The sequence below is a fragment of the Trichechus manatus genome, unplaced genomic scaffold, assembly GCF_000243295.1.
Source record: "Trichechus manatus latirostris isolate Lorelei unplaced genomic scaffold, TriManLat1.0 scaffold00229, whole genome shotgun sequence".
Classification (NCBI taxonomy): domain Eukaryota; kingdom Metazoa; phylum Chordata; class Mammalia; order Sirenia; family Trichechidae; genus Trichechus; species Trichechus manatus.
The window spans coordinates 2333290-2360477 of NW_004444165.1; the positions used below are offsets into that span (position 1 = coordinate 2333290).

General features: G+C 39.1%; 2 pseudogenes; one reads left to right on the forward strand and one right to left on the reverse strand.

Annotated features, from left to right (window-relative positions):
* Positions 1 to 1522: 1522 nt before the first annotated feature.
* On the reverse strand, positions 1523 to 6084 carry LOC105756908 (uncharacterized; annotated as a pseudogene).
* A 3413-nt stretch (positions 6085 to 9497) lies between these two features.
* On the forward strand, positions 9498 to 22900 carry LOC111822903 (uncharacterized; annotated as a pseudogene).
* The last annotated feature ends 4288 nt before the right edge of the window (positions 22901 to 27188 follow it).

Sequence of the window (27188 nt, forward strand, 5' to 3'; positions counted from 1 at the left end):
AAAAGACAAACTACCAGAATTGACTCAAGAATAAAGAGAAAATCTAAATAGATCTATAACAAGTAAAGAGATTAAATTAGTAATAAAGCCCGGACCTAGATATCTTCACTGGTGAATTCTGTAAAATGTTTAAAAAAGAATCAATACAATTTCTTCATAAAATGTTCCAAAAACATCATTTAGGATGTCAAGATATAACAGGATGGAATACACACTGTGACAAAAGAATGTAATTATATTACAAATATATAATCTCACTGAAAATGTTGGAGGAAAAGTTGCTGCCTAAGTAACTGAAAATGTGTGGAGACAGTAAAACTAAAGGCAGAAGACTGTGTGCTAAGCACTTTAGTTAATAAAGTTGTTTCCCACCAGGGATAAGTCATATTGGTAGTATGTACCCTTGATATGATGTGATGAAAATGACACTTTACCTCTGTAGCCTTTCTCCAAAAAACACACAACCATAATCTAGTCATGACAAAAACGTCAGAAAAATCCAAATTGAGGTAAATTCTGTAATATACATAACCAATATTTCTAAAAACTGTTAAGTTCGTTAAAATCTAGCAAAGTCTGGGGAACTGTCACATCCAAGGGGAATCTACGGAGACATAATGACTAAATGAAACGTTGTATCTGGATGGAGCCCTGTAATAACAAAAGAATACTGAATAAAAACTAAGGAAATCTGAATAATACATAAATTTTAATTAATAATAATGTATCAATATTGGTTTGTTATTTGTGACAAATGTACCTTTGTCTTAGGCTGGGTTCTCTAGAGAAGCAAAACCAGTAAAGTATATAAATATATATATAGAGAGATTTAAATCAAGGAAATGGCTCGCGTAGATGTAGAGGCTGAAAAATCCCAAGTCCGTGGGTCCGGGTGGAGGCATCTCCTGATTCACGTAGCTGCAGGGGCTGGTGAACCCAAGATCAGCAGATCAGACAGCAGGGCTCTGTCTGATTGGCAGGAAACATGGCAGGTAAGCTGCTATCTCAAGTCCCAAGAGCCAGAGGTCAGACGAACAGGAGGCAGCTGCAGGATCCAGAGCAAGCAAAAGCTCATGAGCCTTGCCAGAAAGTCCATCTATATTGGATGCATGCCACACCCTCAAGGAAACTCCCTTTCAACTGATTGGCTACTCACAGCAGATTCTGTCATGGAAGAGACCACATTATGTCAGATCTCATCATGGAGGTGAGGTGATTATACGTTATACAACTGCCAAACTACATTATAAATGCCAAACCACTGAGAATCGTGGCCCAGCCAAGTTGATATACAACTTTAACAATCACAGTCTACCACATGTCAACTTGACACCTGTACACAACTCTTTAAACTATACTTAATCTCTGAATAAAGACAATTATAACATCATACTTGCACCTACCATGATACAACGAACACATATTCAACCGAAAATGCACTAATCCTGTCTACATCTTATATTTTATAAGTTAAGAAAACAATCTTAAAAACATACATAGAAGGAAGAAATACTTATAAAAATTACAGTCCTCATTTCTGCAACTGCTCACGTGGCTGTAACTAGTATTTATAACTATCTTCTACCACCCATTCCATATTCCCTTTGCCCTTAGCAAGCACCTCAACTGGTCATGGTTCTTTGCTTGGTGGGGTTACCTAAACCTTTATCCCTGAAGGATCTGGGTCATTAGTAGTCATGTTGCAACTGGGTTGCTGCAGTTTTCCATTGACTTTAATCACAGGGCACGATAGTACTAAGAGACACCCTAAGGGATCTCCTGCATTCCAAACATACTCTTTTTTGCCTCCATTTTGTAGTATCAATCGGATTTCCTCTTGGTAATCAGATTCAATCACAACAGTCAATATGGTAACTTCCTGCTTTGCCTGTTGATCCAGAGACATAAGGAGCCCAAAGTGCTCAGGTAACATTCTTAACTTCTAGTTCAATGGAGTCAGTGATGTGTCTCCAGGTGGGTGCGTTCCTCCCTTTGGAACTAAGACTTCTAGACCCACAGAGCATAAGGTCGTAGGGACAGGAAACAAAAATTTTGTGAGTGGGTTATTAGGGGTAATAGTGAGTAGTACCTCTCTCATTTCCACCCCTTGATTCCTGGACGCATGAATCCTGGTTATGGGAGAAACAGCACCATATATTGGAAGCTGGTTTAGATCATATGCAGCCTCCTGGAGAACATTGCTCCAACCTTGCAAGGTATTACCACCTAGCTGGTGCCATAATTGTGTCTTTAAAAGGCCATTCCATCATTCTATCAAGCAGCTGCTTCAGGATGATGGGGAACATGGTAGGACCAGTGAATTCCATGAGCATGGGCCCATTGCCGCAGTTCATTTGCTGTGAAGTGAGTTCCTTGATCTAACGCGATGCTGTATGGGATACCAAGATGGTGAATAAGGCATTCTGTGAGTCCATGGATGGTAGTTTTGGCGGAAGCTTTGCCTGCAGGGAAGACAAATACATATCCACAGTAAGCTTCCATTCCAGTAACAATAAAATGCTTCCCTTTCCATGATAAAAGCAGTTCAGTGTAATCAACCTGATACCAGGTTGCTGGCTGATCACCTCAAGGAATGGTGCCATGTCGAGGACTCAGTGTTGGTTTCTCCTGCTGGAAGATAGGGTGGTCAACAGTGGCTGTAGCCAAGTCAGCCTTGGTGAGTGGAAGTCCATGTTGCTGAGCCCATGTATAACCTCCATCCCTGCCACCATGGCCACTTTTTCATGAGCCCATTGGGCAATAACAGGAGAAGATGGAGAAAGGTGACTGGTTTCCACACAATGCATCATCCTATCTACTTGACTGTTAAAATTCTCCTCTGCTGAGGTCACCCTTTGGTGGGCATTCATATGAGACACAAATATCTTCACTTCTTTAACCCATTCAGAGAGGTCTAGCTACATAGCTTTTCCCCATACCTCCCTGCCTCCAATTTTCCAATCGTGTTCCTTCCAAGTCCCTGAACATCCAGCCAAACCATTGGCCACAGCCCATGAATCAGTATACAATTGCACATATGGCCATTTCTCCTTCCAAGAAAAGTGAACAGCCAGGTGCACTGCCCAAAATTCTGCCCATTGGGAGGAATTCCCTTCACCACTCTCCTTCAAGAAGGTCCCAGAAAGGGGCTGTAGTACTGCTGCTGTCCGCATATTGTGCAGAACCATCTGTTAAGCAGGCACAAATTTTCTCTTCATCAGTCAATTGATCATAAGGAACTCCCCATGAGGCCATGGGTGCAGACTGGGAAATGGGAGGTAATTGGAAAGAAGTGGAGACCATGGGAATTTGGGCCACTTCCTCATGCAATTTACTTGTGCCTTCAGGTGCTGAATGGGTCTGATCTCGTATATACTTCTTCCATTTAATGATGGAGTCCTGCTGTGCACGTCCAACTTTATGGCTTTGTGGGTCAGACAGCACCCAGTTCATGATGGGCAGCTCAGGCTACATGGGGACTTGATGTCCCATAGTCAACCACATAGTCTCTACTAAGGCCAAGCAACAAGCCAAAAGCTGTTTCTGAAAAGGAGAGTAGTTATCTGCAGAGAATGGCAGGATTTTGCTCTAAAATCCTAAGATTTTGTGCTGTGATTCACCAATAGCGTCCTGCCAAAGACTCCAAACAGCATCTCTATCCGCTACTGACACTTCAAGCACCATTGGGTCAGTTAGATCATATGAACCAAGTGGCAAAGCCAATTGTACGGCGGCCTAAAACTGTTGCAAAGCTTACTCTTGGTCTGGGCCCCACTCAAAACTACAAGCTTTTGAGTCATTTGATAAATAGGCCAGAGTAGCATAACCAAATGAGGAATATGTTTGTTGCCTCCAAAATCTAAAGAGGCCCACTAGGCGTTGTGCATCGTTTTTAGTTATGGGAGGGGCCATAACTATGCAATAACTTATCCTTCACTTTAGAAGGAATATCTCGACATGTCCCACACAACTGGACCCCTAGAAATTTCACTGAGGTGGAAGGTGCTGAATTTTTGTTGGGTTAATTTCCCACCCTCTGACAGGCAAATGTTTTACCTACAAGTCTAGGGTTATTAACACTTCCTCTTTACTAGGTCCAATCATCGTACTGTCATCAATATAATAGGTAAGTGTGATGTCATGTGGAAGGGAAAGGTGATCAAGTTCCCTGCTGTCATGGATTGAATTGTGTTTCCCAAAAATATCTGTCAACTTGGCTGGGTCATGATTACAAGTACTGTATGATTGTCTACCATTTTGTAATTTGATGTGATTTCCTTATATGTTGTAAAGTCTATTACTATGATGTAATAAGATGGATTAGTGGCAGTTATACTGAGGAGCTCTACATGATTAGATAGTGTCTTAAACCAATCTCTTTTGAGAGAAGTGAACAGAGACACATGGGATCTTCATACCACCAAGAAAGCAGTGCTGGGAGCAGAGTACATCCTTTGAACCTGAGGTTCCTGTGCTGAGATGCTCCCAGACCAAGGGAAGACTGATGCATCACAAGGACATTCCTCCAGAGCCGACAGAGAGAGAAAGCCTTCCCTTGGAGCTAATGCCTTGAATTTGGACTTGTAGCCTACTAGACTGCGAAAGAATAAATTTCTCTTTGTTATAAGCCATCCACCTGTGGTATTTCTGTTATAGCAGCACTATATGACTAAGACATCTGTAGACTAAATTATGACAGGGCTGGAGAGGTGATATAACTCTGAGGTGGAACACTGAAAGTGTATTGCTGACTTTACCAGCTCAAGGCAAACTGCTTCCGATGGTCCTTTGAAACATGTATGGAGAAAAAGGTATTGGCCAGATCAATAGCTGCGTACCATGTACCAGGAGACGTATTAATTTGCTCAAGCAGTGAAACCACATCTGGAACAGTAGCTACAGTTGGAATCACCCCCTGTTGAGTTTTTGATAATCCACTGCCATTCTCCAAGATCCGTCTATTTTTTGCACAAGCCAAATAGGCGGGTTGAATGGGAATGTGGTGGGACTTACCACTCTGGCATCTTTTATGTCTTTAATGGTGGCACTAGTCTCTTTAATCTCTCCAGGAATGCAGTATTGCTTTTGGTTTACTATTTTCCTGGGTAGTGGCATTTCTAATGGCTTCCACTTGGCTTTTCCTACCATAATAACCCTTACTCCTCTTGTCATGGATCCAAGGTAGAAGTTCTGTCAGTTGCTGTAGAGAAAGATTATCAGTATAATCTTTGGGGAAGGCTGGGAGAAATGTTATCAGTATAAATTTTTGGCAATGTAGTGGAGTCTTTCCTAAAGGGGACCCAGCCTCCCCTTCATTCAAGGGGTTGTGGGTTTTTAAACTCACTCATTCTGGGAATTGATTGAGGGACTGTGACTCTTTATTCTGACAATTCAAGTTAGACTGCTGTTCACTCGACCCAGAATTCAGATCAAGTAGACATTTTGTAGATTTCACAACTATTTCATTCCTAGGGACACCATGACTAAATAGCCAATGTCATAAGCCCATTTGAGTCAGACTATTCTGATTACTGTGACTCTGCTGTCCATTACAGTAACCAAGCTCACCTTGTCTTTGTTGATTGAGTGCCATCACTTGGTCCCTACAACCGCGGGCTCCAATTAGCCCCACCGTAGTTAGGTGTCTTAATTCAGTTAGGGCAGCACTGTCGAATCTGACTTACATAAAATATCAATCACAGCAGTCTTCAAGGATGCTGGGATCCCTTCACAAATTTGTTCCTCACGGTTGTGCTAAAAGGTGTGTCATCTGGGCATTCCATGTGGTTCTGTGGATCTAATCTGATCAGTGCACCCTAACACGCCAATTGCCCTTAACCTTTGGATACTTTCTTCTACAGTATACCAAGTCAGGTCTGGTGGTTCAACATAGTGTAGGCCACCATGTAATCCATGATTCAGCAACCCAACCAAATAAACTATTAGACATTTCCTAACTTCTCCAGCTGAAACATTAAATGAAGAATCTGTGCTTAGTGGACCCATAGCAATAAACACAGACTGATCCATCTTTACGTTCCTTGCACCATTAACCCATAACTTTAATAGCTGTTTACCACACATGTTCCCCAGGTTTTTGTTTGTACATATTAGAAAAGTCAAGCAGTTCTTTCAGAATGTCACATACCTCCTCCTGGGTCACACTTTGTACCTCACCTTTTGGGGCTTACTGAGACTTAAGACTAGTTGTGGCACAGTGGTTGAGAGTTCAGCTGCTAACCAAAACTCGGCAGTTTGAATCCACCAGCTGCTCCTTGGAACCCCTATCAGGCAGTTCTACTCTGTTCTATAGGATTGCTATGAGTTGGAATTGACTCAATGGCAACGGTTTTGGTTTTGGGCTTTTTTATAGGTCTAGAAGCCAAAATGGGTGGTGGCAATGTGTTCTGAGAACATTCTGTATTGTCTTGTAAGGCATCCGCCTTAATGATAACACAGGTAATGACTCAGACAAAGGCTCTTCAGACACAGTTGGGTTAATCTCATCAGATAGGGGTGGAGGAGCTAATGATTTTACTGGGTAGTGGCTTAGCAGACAAAGATGGAATATTCTCTTCGGACAGGAGTGAGAGGACTAGTTCTTTTGGTAGGAGTGATTCAACAGAATTTAGGGGCTCAATGTCTGCAATGGAGCCCTGGTAACCCAGTGGTTAAAAGCTACAGCTGCTAACCAAAATGTCAGCATTTCAAATCCACCAGCCACTCCTTGGAAATCCTATGGCGCAGTTGTACTCTGGCCTATAGGGTTGCTATGAGTCGGAATTGACTCGATGGCAATGGATTTGTTTGTTTGTTTTTTTGGTTTAGTGTCCCCAGCTTCCTGATTATCTTCCCATATGTCCCTATCCCAAGTTTCAGGATCCCATTTCTTCCCGATCATTGCCCTCACTTTGACTTCAGACACCACTCAAGGTTGGGAATTCAGTTATTGGTGTAATTCAGCCAGTCTTACAGTAAGACTCTGGATTTAGTTTTTGGCAATATCAGCTCTGTTACTACAAGAAATGAGGCTCTCTTGCAAGGTACAAGTGTAAAATTTGAGGTCCTTTATATGACACTTGAACTTTGACTCTGAAGCCCTGAGCTCATCTCTTTTACCACTTTGTCTAGTGAAAGACCAACCAACCAGCTTCCTTATACTTGTCATTATGATAAAACTGTATAAAAGTATCAAACATCAATCACTCAGAGTCTTACCTCTCATGAATACCTGATGTATCGGTGGTGATATTTTGCATATTTCTATTACCACCTCACACCATGGATTGGCAGTGCCCTCTTTGTTACTGGGAGCAGAGTCATCAACATCTTTAATACTAACCAGACTTGAGAATCAATTTAGAAAACTCATCTTCACAATTTTGTTTCTCTAGAACCACTCTCAGTATCAAGTGTCTTAGGCTGGGTTCTCTAGAGAAGTAAAACCAGTAAGCATATAAATATATATAGAGAGAGATTTGTATGAGGGGAATTCCTCACATGGTTGTAGAGGCTGGAAAATCCAAATTCTGTGAGTCAGGCTGGAGGTGTCTTCTGATTCATGTAGCCACAGGAGCTGGCAAGCCCAAGACCGGTAGGTCAGACAACAGGGCTCTGGATCACAGGCTACAGAGATCAATGAATCCCAAGATCGGCAGGCAAGATGGCAGGTAAGCTGCTAACTCAAGTCCCAAGAGCCGGGGGTCAGACAAACAGGAGGCAGCTGCAGGATCCAGAGCAAGCAAAAGCCCATGAGACTTGTCAGAAAGTCCACCTATATTGGATGCATGCCACAGCCCCACGGAAACTCCCTTTCAACTGATTGGCTACTTGCAACAGATCCTATCATAGTAGTGATCATATTATGTCAGATCTCATCATGGAGGTGATTACATCATCATATGACCGAGAAACTACATCATAACTGCCAAACCACTGAGAATCATGGCCTTGCCAAGTTGACACAAAACCTTAATGATCACAACCATATCAATGTAAGTTGTTAATTATAGGAGGAACTGGATATGGGATATATGAGAATTCTCTGTACTATATTTACAACTTTTCTGTAAATATAAATACATTTCAAAATAAACATTTTATTTAATAAAATATTAAAAGACAGGTGGAAACATTTGTTTTTCACTTGTTCATGTGAATAATTATACCTATTTACAAAAAAAGTCAGAATCTTGGCCATTCCCTATGTCTAAAATTTCTCAGTGAGAAATTATAAAGAATTTGGGACCAGGGAAGAAGGTAATAGAATTGGACACTGTGGAACAAAATGATGTTTAATAAGAAGAAGGAGGAGAAAAAAGGAGAAAGAAGAAGAGGAGGAGAAATAGCAGGAAGAGAAAAATCACACTGAGATAAATATAAGAAAATATTGCTATAATATCAATGTTTTCTTTCTTAGAAATGTTGAGAAGGAAAAAAATTATTTTCATCCACACAAGATATTATTCATTTTGTGGGTATAGTGATTTTATTTTGTTTCTATGTAACATTTATAGATTTTTTTAAATACCAAGTGTAATATGTTCAATATCTCTTACAAAAAACTTGGAAAATACAATAGAAATTAAAAGAGTAAATACAAATACTCATAATACCTCATCACAGAGAAATTCATCCATATTAATATTTTGTTACTGAGTTTTTTTGTTTTATTCGATACATCTACTATTTTCTAAACCAACTTGAGTGCTCCCAATTAGAGACACTCTGGTAACCTACTGTTTTTCTCTAAGGATTATATTATGAACTATTTCTTTTGTTATTAAATGTTCTTGAAGAGCACAGATTTTTGAAAAAGACAAAAGAGTTTGAGTAGAAGTTTCTCCACGGAAGCTATACAAATTGACAATAAGCACATGAAAAAGATGTTCAATATCATTAGTCATCAGTAAAATGCAAATCAAATCCACAATGAGATACCACTTCACACTAACTAGGATGGCTATAATAATAACAATAATAATAAAAAAAGACACACAATAAAAGTGTTGGTGACTATGTGGAGAAATTGGAACCATAATTCATTGTTGATGGAAATATAAAATGGTGAAGCAACTTTGGGAAACAATCTAGCAGCTCCTTAAAACATTAAATATATATTTTAGAGTATTATCCAGTAACTCTATTGCTACATATATATCCAAGAGAAATAAAAATATATGTCCACCAAAAACTTGTACACAAATGTTGACAGATAAATTATTTATAATAGCAAAAACAATCCAAATGTACATCAACTGATGAGTGGATAAGTAAAATTTGCTGTATCCACATAGTGTAATATTATTTGGCAATGAAAAGAAATAACCTACTGATACAGGCTACAACATGAACGTCATGGAAACATTATGCCAAGTGAAATAATCCAATCCCAAAGATCACATAGTGTATGATTTCATTTATAAGCTCAGAAGAAGGAAATCTATATAAACAGAAAGCAGAACAGTGGTTGCCTTTGGCCGGGGAGATTGAGGGCAATGGGAGTGATTCCTAATGGATATGGGGTTTCTTTGTGGGGTAATGAAAATATTCTAAAATTAATTGTGAGGATGGTTGCACAACTTGGTGAATATACTAAATACTATTGAAATGTACAGTTGAAATGGGTGAACTGTATAGACATGTCAAGTATCCATCAATAAAGTTGTTATAAAAAAATCAGCACTTATTTTGATCTCTTAATGTGCAATTCAGGCAGGGCTCATTAAGGACAGCTTGTCTTTTTATCATTTGTTATCACCTGATGCTCCCCAAAGGCTTGATGTTGGATTCATCTCAAAGGTAATTGATTCATATATTAAGCACCTGACTGGAGCTCCTAGAGCTCTCTGTCCATCTCAGTATATTCTACACATATGATCTTTTCAACATGGTATCTTCAGCATAGCTAAGCTTCTTATGTATTGACCTAAGGCTCCCAAGATGCATGTCCCAAGAGAAAGAGTGTCCTAATTAAAATCTTTATCCCTTTAATTAGCTAGCCTTGGGAGTCATATACTGTCACTTCTCCCATACTGTATTGTTTGAAGTTGTCTTAAGATCCCACCCAGAACAAGAAAGTCAACATTACATTACATTACATTACATTACATTGCCATACTTTGGTGGCTTGCATGTTGCTATGATGCTGGAAACTATGCCACTGGTGTTTCAAGTACCAAGAGTCACCCATGGCGGACAGGTTGCAGCAGAGCTTCCAGACTAAGACAGACAAGGAAGAAAGGCCTTATTACCTACTTTCAAAAATTAGCCAATGATAATCTTATGGACCACAACAAAATACTGTGTGATATATGCTGGAAGATGAGCCTACTAGGTTGGAAGGCATTCAAAATGCACTGTGTCTGAAACAATGGACTTGAGGACACCAACGATCATGAAAATAGCACAGAGGCACGCAATGTTCCATTCTTTTATACATGGGGTTGCCAGGAGTTGGAGACAATTCAACAATAACTAACATTACATTAAGGAGACCATGTAGGATACACATTTGGAAATATGCATATTTTAAAGATATATATTTGGAAAATACAATCTGCCACAGTAATCAAGGGCAATGTTGATATTAAAACTCTACCATTTTGCCCTGGTTTTATCAGCTTTCTAATCCTAACATATAATCTTGTTTTTAATCAACTATTACATAACTATTTACCTATTTTAGGAAACTTTTGTCTTTTTTTTGCCTGTGGAGTTTCCTGGGAGGGTTTCCTTTATACTAAGGCTATAGCGTTCTAGTAAGATGCCAGGGTTTGTAGTGAGAAAATCTGAATTTGAAAGGATTAGAGTTACGGGAAAGCTTTAATAACTGGATCCTCTGTTCACATGCATGAACATATGTTTAATGTTTTTTTTTCCTCAACGAGAGAGTAATTGAAGAAATTCATATATTTTGAAAAGTGTCACATTAAGATATGTGAAATAAAATCTATATGTCAGAACGAACCAGAGCAAAGATGAGAAGAAAATATTTTTGTCAATATTATTAAAAGTACCACGAATCAAAATGAGTAAATTGTTCATGTTTTGAACTTCTCAAGATACCAGTTTTGTTTCTCTCTCTCCCTCACCTCTGTCCCACACACGAAAGTGTGGTTGAGAAATGAAATAAGAAACCCCAGGATGTTAAAAGATGTCCATGTATGATTAGTATGTGTGTCAGGGAGACCATAGACAATTCTATCTCAGAGAAAATAAATGTAATTAACTAATTTATAATAAAAGAAGCATTCCTTGTTTAACAAGACCAAATGAGAGTTCTAAATACCAGAATAACTTGAAGTGATGGAAAACCTTTGCTCACATAAAGAAATTTTTAAGCTAACATTTCTTGAATATTCTGGCAAACTTCAGTTAAAAAAATAAATTATGATTATAATAAAACTATCTTAGAAACCAAGAAAGACCACAAAGGCTATAACTAAATTTAATCAGTAAACACATACAAGGACAGATGAAATACTTTAGAATTAGTCACTGGGATTTATAATCAGTGAAAATGGACCTTGCATATTGATATGTAATAATAATCATATTTTATTAATATAGAGAAAATGTCAGCTATATATGTCTCTGTATGAAATCCATAAAATCTTTATATTTTGGTAATTTAGTAAAATAATTTAAATTATGTATCTGAAGTCAACCGAACAATATGATTATTTTCAAAAAAATCAAGTTATACATTTACACATATGGCCTAAATATATATATACATATATATATAAAACACACACAAACACATAACAAATTAAGATTTTATGATGCAAATAATATCACTACCATATATCATAGATCATTGCTTATGGAAACAGGTAGCTTGGCTCTTAAACTGACAAAAATATATTTTTTCATATTTGCTTATAGTATTTTCGGTTGTCTTTCTGACACTAATTTTATAGTATATGTTTATTTATAATTAGCCTTGTTTTTTATCTCTGGAATCTTATCAACTTCTGTTTAAATTTTCTTAGAGGCGTCTAGTGTGTATTTTTGCCATCACTGTATCCTGGTTTTTCTTATAGTGTATACATTCCCTTAGGATAATAACTTTGTCTTATTCATATTTCCTACATCACTCTATGTACCCAAATATGTTTGTTGAATCTGTGAATTTATATTTATTGTTTCACACTATATTTCTTAGGTCTAGAAATACAACTTTGAATATTATCATTTTAAACTTTTGATGAGTTAATTACTTCAAGATTTCAGACATATAAAGGTGTATATTCAAGATTCTTATCTCTTTGATTATCACATTTTATAATAATTGTTATGAAAGGTGACATGAAGAGAAAGAACAGCTCCAAAAATGTACTTTCCCATTCTCTTGAGTGAATCTTTATTGTGTTCCATCAGGAATGCTGTTTCTTCAAGCTTTTCTGTGAAGCAAAGAATGGGTTTAGTTCGTTCATCCACCAAAGCATAAAATTAGATTACTCTGGAAGAATGATCAGCAGAGCAGAAAGTTAGCTACATCTACTGGTGAGTGGAGGTGGCATTGAGATAGGAAGTCTTGCTGTGTCACCATGTGGGTGAAAGTATTTGAAAAGTGAAAAGCATAGAAATCATTCCTCCATATCTCTATAAAATAAACTTAATATAAATGAAATATTTCCTTGAAATAATATGAGACAAATCCAAGAAAAAATAAATATGCTTGTAGTGGCAGGTAAAAAAGAAAAGAGAGTGAAATACATAGAAACTGAAAGAAACTTTTGTTCACATAAAGTAATTTTAAGGGAACATTTCTTGAATACTCTGGCAAACTTCCATTAAAAAATTTAATTATGATTATAATAAACTACCTTGGAAACCAAGAAAGACCATCAAGGATATAGCTAACTTTAATCAGTAAGCATATATAAAGATGGATCTAATTGAAAAATACAATCTAATTAAAAAATATAATCTAATTGAAAAATACAACTGTATGAGGCACAGTATCAGATTTCTGTTGTTGCCTAACAAATTACCATAAACTTAGTGCCTTATAAAGGTAAGCGTTTATTATCTTATAGTTTCTTTGGATCAGGAGTCTGGGCATGACTTAGCTCAGTCCTCTGCTTAGGGTCACACAAGGGAGCAATCAAGGTGTCACTTGTCATCTTGGAGGCTTGACCGGGAAGAGAACCAATTACAAACTCTTTTAGATTTTTGGAAGAATTTATCTCATTGTGGCTGTAGAACTGAGAGGTCAGCTTCTTGCTGGCTATTGGCTGGAGGCTACCCTCAGTTCCAAGAAGTCACAGTCACCTCCTAGAGACCACCCACAGCTTCAAATTTTAGAATAAGATTGAATATCATAGAAGATTGAATGCAGTGACCCAGAATATACGTTTCTATGATGAATAAGCTGCTATACCGCCTATAGAAAACACTTCTATTGTATCTGAAAATACAGAAATATTGTTTCAGATAATTCTATTTGTTTCTTTTAGGTTGTTTCTATTTCTCTGCTGATCATTTACTATCTTTTCATTTGTTATGTACACATTTTACATTACCTTATCAATCCTAGTTATAAAAAAAAAGGTTTAAAATTCCTGTCAGCTAATTCCGCCATCTGTGTTATCTAGACATCAGTCTCTGTTGATCAATTTTCCTATTGAAATAAGTTCATATTTTCTGGTTTCTTTACATAAAGATTAATTTTAGATTGTATGCTAGATATTGTGAATATTATGTTATGGAGGCTTTGGATACTGAACAGTTTTTATTTTTATTGTGTTGTTATTTTAGAAAGCGACTAACTTTGTTGGACTCAAAGTGGAAACTCTGTCTGTTTGATGGTATCTCACATCTCTGTGGTTCTTCTCATCCCAGTGCTTTTTACTTAGCTGAGGTGCTTGGATTCTGTCCCATGCTTGCATGTTTAGGAAGTCAATCAGCTATTGGATCAGAGTTTATATACAAAAATTGGGCAGCATTCCTCTGACTTTTACCTTTCCTGTATTCCTTCTCAATTTCTAGTGGCTGTGGTTTCCAAAAAATTTGCCGTCTGTTTTTTCAGGCCATAAAGACTGTGGGTTTTATATCAGAGTTTTATCTACACTTTTCTCAGGCTAAAATCTTAAACCCACTCTAACCCATGGCCACTCCCTTCTTTTAAGTGTGTGCTACTTTCTCTGAACTGATGTGGTATGTTTTCCTGTGACTTCTTTGTAAGTAATTTATTTTATTTTTTATTGTTGTGTTTTGACCAGAGTTTATAGTTATTTTCTATAAAATGTCAGTCCAATAGGAGCTTACATGTCCATTCCAGGAGAAGAAGTTTCATAAACTGAATCTGTGATTAAATGGATGCAATTCAGGATTCCATGATCACTTGGTCTTTGTATTTCATGGCTTTCTTCAGTGGGTTAAACATGGCAGTTCTTCCTTGTTTTTATTTTCTCTGTATGAGATTATGATCCAAAAGAACTGCTTGATTTTTCTAATGAAAACAGAAATCTGGGGAATATGTGTGGAAATGGCTATTAAGGGTGTGAGATAATGGTATAAGGAACATAAAGATAGATCAGTCTGAATTTATTGATCTGGACCAGCTAAGCAGAGATTCTTCATTTACTATTTTAGCTCTTGGGGTTAGAAAAGGATCTAATAGTTTATTTGGTTGATTAAATGAAATATGAACCAAGAGGTGGCCTAAACTAAATGTAGTTTAAGTGCCAGAACTATCTTGGTATAATGTTGAAGAAAATACTCCAAATCCTAGGGCAATTGAATATTAGTGTGGATATTATGTTGGACCCACAGACCCACCAGGGAGTGCCCAGAGGACATACCTTTCACCATATCTGTGAGCAATAAATGTGTGAAGGGAGCCCTGGCATCCTTGAAGACAGTTGTGATTTCTCTTTTCTGTAGGTCATATGTTACAGTAGGAACTGCCCTTACTGAATTGAGAGTGATTGGATCTTGGGGTGATAAGCATAACCAAAGACAAAGTGAGTGTGGTTGCCATAATGGACAGTGGATTCAAAGCAGTAATCAGAATAATCTGGCTCACGTGGATTTATGGAGTCACCTACTTAGTCATGGTGTCCCTAAGAGTGAAATAGATGAGAAGAAACCTACTAAACAATTACTTGATCTGTATAAGCAGAAGAATTCTAGGTCAATTGAATAGCAGTCTAACTTAAATTATGAAAGTAATGCATCACAACCCCTCAATCAATTCCCAGACTTGAGCCACCCTCAGTCAATTCCCAGACTTGAGCCAGTTTTCAGACCCACAACACCTTGAATGAAAGAGAGGCTGAGTCCCATTGAGGAAGGACCCCACTACATTGCCAGTAATTTATACTGTTAATCTTTCTCCAAGCCTTCCACAAAGGGATTTATGGCCTTTTATGAGAGTGACGGTTCATCGGGGAAAAGGAAATAATCAGACTTTTTAAGGACTGCTGGGCACTGGTTCTGAAATGACACTAATTCCAGGAGACCTAAAATGTCACTGTAGACCACCAGTAACCTTAGGAGTGTATGTAGGCCAGATTATTAATAGAGTGTTAGCTCAGATACATCTCAAAATGGATCCAGTATGTACCCAAACCCATTCAGTACTTATTTTCCCAATTCCAGAATACATAATTAGAATAGACATACTCAGCAACTGACAGAACCCTACAGTGGCTCCCTGACATGTGAAGTAAGGGTGATAATGGTAGGAAAGGCCAAATGGAAGCCATTATAACTGCCCCTAAAACCCATTGCCATCCAGTCAAATTCTGACTCATAGCCACCCTACAGGGCAGAATAGAATTGCCCCATAAGGTTTCCAAGGCTGTAAATCTTTAAAGAAGCAGACTGCCACATACTTTTCCAATGGAGGGGCTGGTGGGTTTGAACTGCCAACTTTTTGGTTAACAGCTAAGCTCTTAACCACTGCACCACTAGGGCCCTTAGAACTGTCCTTACCTAGGAAAATAGTAAACCACAAGCCATACTGCATTCCTGGAGGGACTGAAGAGATTAATGCCACCATCAACAACTTGAAGGATGCAGGGATGGTAATTTCCACCACATCCTCATTCAACTTACCTATTTGGTCTGTGCAGAAAACAAATGGATATTGGAGAATGACAGCGGATCATTGTAAACTTAGCCAGATGGTGACTCCAATTGCAGCTGCTGTTCCAGATGTGGTTTAATTGCTTGAGCAAATTAATACATCTCCTGGTACCTGGTATGCAGCTATTGATCTGGCTAATGTCTTTTTCTTGATTCTTGTTTCTAAAGAACATAAGAAGCAGTTTGCCTTCAGCTGACAAGGCCAACAACACACGTTCAGTGTTCTGCCTCAGAGGTATATCAACTCTCCACTCCTATGTCATAATTTAGTCCACAAGGAAGTTGATTGCTTTCCCTTCCACAAGACAATACTGATCCATTATATTGATGACAATATGCTGCTTGGACCTACTAATGAAGAAGTATTAACAACTATAGACTTATCATTAAGAAATTTGTGTGCCAGAGGGTGGGAAATCAATCTAACAAAAATTCAGGTGCCTTCCACTTCAGTGAAATTTCTAGGAGTCCAGTGGTGTGGGACATGTTGAGATAGTCCTTCTGAGGGAAGGATAAGTTGTTGCATCTGGCCCCTCCTACAACTAAAAAGGAAGCACAAAACCTGGTGGGTCTCTTTGGATTTTGGAGGAAACATATCCCTCAGTTGGGTGTGCTACTCAGGCCTATTCACCAAGTGACTCAAAAATCTAGTTTTGAGTAGGGGCCCAGAAGAAGGCTCTGCAACAGGTTCAGGCTGCCATGAAATCCACCCTGCGACTTGGGTTATGTGACCCAGCTGATCCCATGGTGCTTGAAGTGTCAGTGGCAGAGAGATGACTTTTGGAGTCTTTGGCAGGCCTCTATTGGCGAATCATAGTGCAGACCCTTAGGATTTTGGAGCAAAGCTCTGCCATCTTCTGCAAATCAGTACTCTCCTTTGACAAACAGCTTTTCGCTTGTTACTGGGCCTTAGCAGAGATTGAATGCCTAATCGTGGGCCACCAAGTCACAATGAGGCCTGAGCTGCCCATCATAAACTGGGTGTTGCCTGACCCACAGAGGCATAAAGTCTGACGTGCACGGCACCACTCTATCATCAAATAAAAGTGGTATATATGAGATTGGGCACAAGCAAGCTCTGAAGGCACAAATAAGTTATATGAGAAAGTGAACCAAAAGTCCATAGTCCCCACTCCTGCCACATTACCTTCCCTCACCAGTCTGCACCTTTGCCTAATGGGGAGTTCCTTACAATCAGTTCACTGAGAAAGAGAAAACAGGTGCCTAGTTTACAGATGGTTCTACATGATATGCAGGCACTATTTGAAAATGGACAGTTGCATCACTGCAGCCCCTTTCTGGGACTTCCTTGAAGGACAGCGGTAAAGAGAAAACCTCCCAGCGGACAGAATTTCAAGCTTTGCACTAGGTTGTTCATTTTGCTTGGAAGGGAAAATGGCCAGATGTCCAATTGTATTCCAATTCACAGGCTGAAGCCAATGGTTTGGCTGGATGGTCAGAGATTGGAAAGAACATGATTGGAAAATTGGTGACAAGGAGGTAAGGGAAGAGGTGTGTGGCTAGATCTCTCTGAATGGGACAAAGAAGTGAAAATATTTCTGTCTCATGTAAATACTCAACAAAGTTCGATCTCAGTGGAGGAGGATACTAACAACCAAGTAGATAGGATGATGTGTTCTGTGGATACCAGTAAGCTTCTTTCCCAAGCCACTCTTGTCATTTCCCAATGGACATATGCACAAAGTGGCCGTGGTGGCAGGGATGAAGGTTATGAAATGACTCAGCAACAGGAACTTCCACTCACCAAGGCCGACTGGGTCGAAGTCAAGAGCACCATTCCTTGGGGCAATCAGTTAGCAATGTGGTGGCAGATTGATTACATTGGACTACTTGTATCATAGTAAGGGCAGCATTTTATTGTTACTGGGTGCCTTAGTATCTAGCTAGGGCTGCTGTAACAGAAATACCACAAGTGGATGTCTTTAACAAACAGAAGTTTACTCCTTCACAGTTTAGGAGGCTAGAAATCCAAATTCAGAGTGCCAGCTCCAGGGGAAGGGTTTCTCTCTCGGTCAACTCTGTGGAAAGTCCTTGTTGTCAATCTTCCCCTGGTCTAGAAACTTCTCAACGCAGGGACCCCAGGTCCAAAGATGTGCTCCGCTCCTAGCTCCTCTTTCTCTTCTCTCTCCTTTTATCTCTTGTAAGATAAAAGGTGATGTAGGCCACACCCTTGGGAAACTCCCCTTACATCAGATGAGGGAAGTGACTTTAGTAAGGGTGTTGCATCCCACCTTAATCCTCTTGAACATAACCTAATCTTGCATCATTAACCACGAGCAGAGATTAAAATTTACAACACACAGGAAAATTGCATCAGATCACAAAATGGAGGGCAACAACACAATACTGGGAATCATGGCTTAGCCAAGTTACATGTATTTTTTGGGGACACAAATCAATCCATGGCACTGGGATAGACACTTACTCTGGATACAGATTTGCCTTCCCTCCCAGCAATGCTTCTGTAAAACTACCATCCAAGGACTTACAGAATGCCTTATCCACCATAACGGTATTCCACACAGCATTGCCTCAGATCAAGGAAGTCATTTCACAGCAAATGAAGTGTGGCAATGGGCCTATGCTCTTGGATTTCTCTGGTCTCGCCATGGTCTCCATCATCCTGAAGCAGCTGGATGGAATGGCTTTTTAAATTCACAATTACTGTGCCAACTAGGTGGCAATACCTCGCAGTTGTTGTTGTTAGGTGTGATAAAGTTGGTTCTGACTCATATTCACCCTATGTACAACAGAACAAAACACTGCCCCGTCCTGCACCATCCTCATGATCGTTGTTATGCTTAAACCCATTGTTGCAGCCACTGTGTCAATCCATCTTATTGCGGGTCTTCCTCTTTTTCGGTAACCTTCTACATTACCAAGCATGATGTCCTTCTCCAGGGACTGATCCCTCCTAACAATATATCCAAAGAAGTGAGACATAGTCTCACCATCCTTTCTTCTAAGGAGCATTCTGGTTGTACTTCTTCCAAGACAGATTTGTTCGTTCTTCTGACAGACCATGGTGTATTCAATATTCTTCTCCAGCACCACAATTCAAAGGCATCAATTCTTCATTGGTCTTCCTTATTCATTGGCCAGCTTTCACATGCATAGAAGGCGATTGAAAACACCATGGCTTGGGTCAGGCACACCTTAGTCTTCAAGGTGACATCTTTGCTTTTCAACACTTTAAAGAGGTCTTTTGCAGCATATTTGCCCAATGCAGTGCATGTTTTTGATTTCTTGACTACTGCCTCTTTGGATGTTGACTGTGGATACAAGTAAAACGTAATCCTTGACAATTCAATCTCCTCCCTGCTTATCATGATGTTGCTTATTGCTGTGCAGTTGTGAGAATTTTGTTTTCGTTATGTTGAGGTGTAATCCATACTGAAGGCTGTAGTCTTTGATCTTCATCAGTAAGTGCTTCAAGTCCTCTTCACTTTCAGCAAGCAAAGTTGTATCATCTGCATATCACAGATTGTTAATGATTCTTTCTCCAATCCTGATGCCCCATTCTTCTTCATATAGTCCAGCTTCTGGGATTATCCTGTTCTGAATTTCTGGCAGTTTCCAGTAGATATACTGCTGCAGCTGCTTTTGAATGATCTTCAGCAAAATTTTACTTGGGTGTGATATTGATGATATTATCTGATAATTTCTGCATGCAGTTGGATCACCTTTCTTGGGAATAGGCATAAATACAGATCTCTTCCAGTCGGTTGGCCAGGTAGCTGTCTTCCAAATTTCTTGGCATAAAAGAGTGAGTACTTCCAGTGCTGCATCCATTTGTTGCAATATCTGAACCGGTATTCTGTCAATTCCTGATGAATTGCTTTTTGCCAATGCCTTCAGTGTAGCTTAGACTTCTTCCTTCAATACCATTGGTTCCTGCTCATATAATACCTCCTGAAATGGTTGAACGTTGACCAATTCTTTTTGGTATAGTGACTCTTGTATTCCTTCCATCTTCATTTGATACTTCCTGAGTTTTTAAAATATTTTCCCCATAGAATCCTTCAATATTGCAACTAAAGGCTTAAATTTCAGCTTGCGAAATGCAGACCATGTTCTTCCCTTTTGGTTTTCCATCTCCAGGTCTTTGCACATGTCACTTTAAATACTTTAATACTTTACTTTGTCTTCTCAAGCCGCCCTTTGAAATCTTCTGTTCAACTCTTTTACTTCATAATTTCTTCCTTTCCCTTTAGCTACTCGATGTTCAAGAGCAAGTTTTAGTCTCTTCTGACATCCGTTTTGGTCTCTTCTCTTTTTTTTTTTTCATTTTTTTTATTGTGCTTTAAATGAAAGTTTACAGTTCAAGTTAGTTTCTCATACAAAAATTTATACACTCACTGCTATGTGACCCTAGTTGTTCTCCTCGTACTCTGACAACACACTCCTCCCTTCCACCACAGATTTCCCGTGTCAGTTCAACCAGCTCCTGTCTCTTTCTGCCTTCTCATCTCGCCTCCAGACGGGAGCTGCCCATTTAGACTTATGTATCTACTTGAGCTAAGAAGCACAGTGTTCAGGAGTATCATTTTATATATTATAGTTCAGTTTAATCTCTGTCTGAAGAGTTGGCTTCGGAAATGGTTTCAGTTCTGGGCTAACAGATAGTCCGGGGGACATGTCTTCTGGAATCCCTCCAGTCTCCTTCAGACCATTAAGTCTGGCCTTTTTACTAGAATTTGAGTTATGCATCTCATTTTTCTCCTGTTCCATGAGGGACCCTCTATTGTCTGCCCTGTCAGGGCTGTCATTGGTGGTAGCCAAGCACCATCTAGTTCTTCTCATCTCAGGCTGATGGAGTCTCTGGTTTATGTGGCCCTTTTGTCTCCTGGGCTCAAATTTTCCTTGTGTCTTTGGTGCTTTTCATTCTCCTTTGCACCAGGTGGGTTGGGACCATTTGATGCATTTTAAATGGCCGCTCGCTAGCTTTTAAGTCCCCAGATATCACTCACCAAAGTGGGATGCAGACATTTTCTTAATAAACTTTCTTATGCCAATTGACCTAGATGTCCCCTGAAAGCGTGGTCCCCAGACCCCCACCCACTGCCCCTGCTACTCTGTCCCTTGAAGTGTTTGGTTGTATTCAGGAAACTTCTTAGCTTTTGGTTTAGTCCAGTTGTGCTGACTTCCCCTGTAGTGTGTGTTGTCCTTATCTTCATGGAAGATAATTCTTGTCTATTATTTAGTTAGTGAATACTCCTCTCCCTCCCCTCCACCCTTGTAATGGTCTTTTCTTTCTTTCTTGTCGTTTTAATGACTCTTGCTTTCTTAATGTATGATGTCCTTGATGTCATTCCACAGCTAGTCTACTCTTCAGTCATTAGTATACAAAGCGTTAAATCTGTTCTTGAGATGGTCTCTAAATTCGGGTGGGATATACTCAAGGTTGTATTTCGGCTCTTGTCAACTTGTTCTAAATTTTTTCAGTTTCAACTTGAACTTGCATATGAGCAATTGATGGTCTATTCTGCAGTTGGCCCCTGACCTTGTTCTGACTGATGATAGTGAGCTTTTCCATCATCTCTTCCCACAGATGTAGTCGATTTGATTCATGTATATTCCATCTGGCGAGGTCCACGTGTATAGTCGCCGTTTATGTTGGTGAAAAAATGGTATTTGCAATGAAAAATCATTGGTCTTGCAAAATTCTATCGTGAGATCTCCAGTGTCATTTTATCACAAAGGCCATTTATTTACCAGCTACCGGTTCTTCTTTGTTTCCAACTTTCACATTCGAATCTCCAGTAATTATCAATGCATCTTGATTGCATATTCGATCAATTTTAGACTGTAGACATTGGTAAAAATCTTCAATTTCTTCATCTTTGGCCTTAGTAGTTGGTGAATAAATTTGAACAATAGTTGTATTAACTGGTCTTCCTTGTAGACATATGGATATTATCGTATCACTGACAGCGTTGTACTTCAGGATAGACCCTGAAGTGTTCTTTTTGACGATTAATGCAACCTCATTCCTCTTCAATTTGTCATTCCCGGCGTAGTAGACCATATGATTGTCCTATTTAAAATGGCCAATACCAGTCCATTTCAGCTCACTAATGTCTAGGGTATCGATGTTTATGTGTTCCATTTCATTTCTGACGGCTTCCAATTTTCCTAGATTCATACTTCACACATTCCACATTCCGATTATTAATGGATGTTTGCAGCTGTTTCTTCTCATTTTGAGTCTTGCCATATCAGCAAATAAGGTCCCGAAAGCTTGACTCCATCCACATCATTAAAGTCGACTCTACTTTGAGGAGGCAGCTCTTCCAGTCATCTTTTGAGTGTCTTCCAACCCGAGGGGCTCATCTTTGGACACTATATCAAACAATGTTCTACTGCTATTCATGTTTTCACTGGCTAAATCTTTCCAGAAGTAGACTGCCAGGTCCTTCTTCTTAGTCTGTCTTAGTCTGGAAGCTCAGCTGAAACCTGCCTGCCATGGGTGACCTGCTGGTATTTTAATACTGGTAGCATAGCTTCCAGCATCACAGCAACATGCAAGCCTCCACAGTGCAACAAACTGACAGACACATAGGGGATACCTTGCAGGGCTAGGTAATATTCTCTAGTAGGCTTTTCGTGATCTAAACTAGCATTCAATGTATGGTGCTGTTTCTCTCACAGCAAAGATTTATGAGTCCAGGAATCAAGGGGTGGAAATGGGAGTGGCACCACTCACTATAACCCTAGTGACCGACTCACAAAATTTTTGCTTTCTGTTCTGAAGATAATATGCTCTGTGGGTCTATAGATCTTAGCTTTAAGGTAAGAATGTTCTAATCAGGAGACACAATACTGATTCCATTGAATCGGAAGTTAAGAATGCCACCTGGACACTTTAGGCTCCTTATGCCTCTGGATCAACAAGTAAAGAAGGAAGTTAGCATATTGGCTGGTATGATTGATCCTGATTACTAAGGGGAAATCAGACTGATATTGCATAATGGAGGCAAAGAAGAATATGTCTGGAATACAGGAGAACCCTTAGGGTGTCTCTTAGTATTCCCATGCCTTGTGATTAAAGCCAACGGAAAAGTACAGCAATCCAATTCCAACATGCATACTAATGATGCAGACCCTTAAGGAATACAGTTTTGGGTCACCTCACCAGGCGAAGAACCATGACAAGCTGAGGTGCTTGTGGAGGGCCATGGGAATATGGAATGGGTAGTTGGAGAAAGTAACCCTAAATACCAACTAAGACCATGTGACTAGTTGCAGATACGAGGACTATAATAGTTATATGAATATTTCTTCCTTGTCTTTTTATGTGTGTGTACATATATATGTATATATATATATATATACATATATATAGCAAATATCTGTTTTCTTCCTTCCCTTATCCCATTACTTATCATAAAATACAAGACGTAAAAGAGGCTAGTATATTTTCAGTTATACATATCTTAGCTGCATCATGTTAGGCGTTAGTATGACTTTATAATTGTGATTATTTGGAAGATTATGTACGGTTTAAGGAGAAGCATATGGGTGCTAAGCTGACAAGCAGTGGACTGTGATGGTTAACGTTATGTGCCAACTTTGCTAGGCTCTAATTCACAGTGGTTTGGCATACGTTCTTCCAAAAGGTAATGCCCCTCCATTTGCTATCTAATGTGAGCAACCAGTAAGTTGAAAAGTGAGGTTCCTTGGGGATGTGGCCTGCCTCCAGCATATAAACGGATGTTCTGGCAAATCTCACTCTCTCTACCCTGCACTCTTTTTGTCACCTGACCTCTGGTTCTTGGGATGTAAGCCTGCAGAAATCTTCAGCTTATCACCTGACCTTCAGATTTTGGATTTTCCAGCCCCTGCAACAATGTGAGCCAGCAGGGGTGTTCAGCCTGCCACTTGATCCACTTGCAGCCCCCACAAATCCAGCCATTTCCTTGAAGTACATCTCTCTCTATGTATTAATATATACGTTTCACTGGTTCTGCTCCTCTAGAGAACCCAGACAAAGACAATAGTACTAAACGGAAATTTAACTTTATTAATAAAAATATATGTATTTTAAATGGATGTTATGAAGACTTCTTGAATAAAATACTATTGAATTTTGATTAATCTTTCTATTTTTCCAATGTAATACCTCTGGAATATCTCCAAAATGATGCCTTTATAGCAGGAAATGATAATGATGTCCATCCACATACAATTTAAAATACTAATAATTTTAAAATACAGAGAAATAGTTTAAATATATTTAGAGCTATTTAGGCTCTCATCAAAAGAAGATCAATCTAAATACTTGAATAAATCACTTTCAGTGTGATTTCAATGGTGCAGCCACAAATCTATAATAAGACAATAGGTTAAGGAGTCATTAATAAGTATTTTTCTTTTTATTAACAAATATTTGTTGGAAACCTTCTTGATGGACACCTCTTTACTGAAAGCTTTCATAGTTATGAAATTGACACACTTGGAAGAGCTGCCTAAAAATGTAAACACGACACCCACCCTGCACTTAGAGAAAGGAAAAGACCAGAGGAGCAGACATTACGTCTGCATTGGGAGTTTCAGACCTGCTATGTTCTATCCATTTAAACTGTAAGACACTTATTTCCTGTCAATGATAGTTTCTAGGGAAGCCTGTGCTTTGGTGTTCAAGTGTGCTTTATACCACAGACTGGCCTGAATGTCCTTTAGTGATATTGTATTCATAAGAATTCTTGATCTAGTAAGACTACACTTATCATGGATATCTATGTATCTACCACTCATATGGGGTGTTTTTTAAGAGACGTTGCTAATTAACAAGGATTTTACTTAACTGTTTTTTAAAGAAATTGAAGGAATTTCAGGAATATATTCATGATGCCACCTTATATGTTAGTCTAGGAGATGCAGTTATCAGCAATTTGAATTTAAATTTGCGTCAATAAAAAGTACTGATGAAGTTATTGCACTGTAGCTCTTTATTGCTAGTCTTTATTTGAGGACTAGGAGATAATGAGAATGTGTTTATATTAATCATTTAACAAACGAATTTGTAGAGGCTAAGCAACAAGGAAATACTAAATTATAAAATATCATTCCTCTTCCTGTTTAAATGGTCAATATACCTATACTTCAAATGATTATTGTGTGTAAGTGAGTTTTCTTAATATTTATGTCTAAGCAATTCTTGCAGTTGAAACCATTCTTTGAAAATGTGAATATTATAGGGACAAAAACAAAAAAAAATTCTGAAATTTTGGAAATACAGATTTGGAGTACTGACAAAAAATATTTCAAATGATAGGCAACTTTAAAAATATACTGTGAATAATAAACAAATATCTCAAGATAATAAACATAGCAGACTAAAACAATATCTGAGAATCTTCTATACTTAGATATGGGAAATAACATGCATAAATCTGCCAGTAACTGTGGAACTATACATAATAATACAATTCTTTGAATAGTGATATTACTCTTGCCTAAGCCGAGTAATTTTAAACAAAAGGTGCTTGGGGAACTTCTGGGCAACTTGATGCTCTAGGCAGAAGTACCATGCCATCCCTCCACAGCAAAGATCTGAAAAACTAAGCCAAACAGAGAAAGCAGCAATCCTGAAACCCTAAGCATCAAATGAACGGGTAAAGAACTCAGCCAACCACCAAATGGAATGAGAAACTGACAGAGAACAGAGAGTCAGGAGACATACATACAGAGGTTCCCTATCAGCTAACTCAGGATGGATCCATCATCTTGGACTCCTATCAGAGACCAGCGAACACGGGGTATGAGAAAGCAGCTTCATGGAGCTTCCAGCAGGAGACAGAGTAACCGGCAACCAGCGATATGTGCTTTCCCACCCCCCGCTCTTCTTCACCCCCACTTGGCCTCCTGTGCTTCCTGCAGCCACGATGTCTTGGCTGGGAAGCACTGGCTGCTAGGATTCCACCCTCTCACACTGGCCGACTCACTCAGTGCCATTTGTTGGCTGCTGGTGTTGCTTTTATCCACTTCTTTTGATTTCCTCCTTACCTCTCACCACCTCCTCCTCCTTTCTCTCAAATACCTGGCTCTGTGCACCATCTTTACTTCTTCTTGAAAGTCTGTGAAACTCCACTTGAATGTGGAACTGCTTCTGGTTCTGTGCTACAACGCTTGTAGGATCCCAGTGCTTTCTGATTGTCTGTTTTTCATTGTTTGTTTTCTTTTCCTTTTCTTGAATTGGGAGCCCATTCTAGCCAGGCAGTGCTACAGGGCTTGGGACCTACCCTCTCAGCTTGCACAGACACGCAGAGGGATCCCTGAGAGTATTTTTGTTTTCATGAGTTTTTTTTTTCTGTGTTTTTTGGGTGGAGTTTCTTGTTTTTTTTAATTTGTTTTGTTTTCTTTTACCTCTTTTTTCCCTTTTTGCCTTTCATTATTCAGTTTCTTGTCTCTCTCTACCTTCCTTCTCTCCTGTCCCCTGAATACCTGGCGCTGAGTGACATCTTTACACCTTCTCACCAGGATGTACTTCAATGCCTGGGAGCAACTTCCCCAGACCTCATAGCCACACCGGTGGGATCTCCGGGAGCTTTTCTTTTCTTTTTTCTTTAGAATTTTCATTTATTCATTTTTTTCTTCTTCTCCTTTTTTTTTCTCTCCATTTCATAGTCTCTCATCTCTCCACTCCTATGGCAAGCTCCACTAGCATTCTTTTTTGTTTATTTGTATGTTTTTGGCTCCTGTTCCTCTCTCCTCGCTCGCCTCTCTCCCATAACCATCTTAGCTCCACACATCACAATCTCCCCCTCCATCTTGCCTACTTGCACTGTGTGCTTAACATCACACCACCAAGCAACACAGGCAGGGCCTACCAGAACCTGCACTGCACTGATTTTCGGACCACCCTGGTGGCCGTAGTAAGTGCCACAAACAACTCATCCCAACAACTCCTATTCAGCTAGACCTGCCCTGCTCTACCATATCTCAGTGACTGACCCTGCCAATAGGAAGAAGCAAAAAGTATCATGCCCACAGATGAGAAAACAACAAAGAACATAGCCAAATAAAACAAAAAAAGGACAAAACAAACAAATCTACAATCAATA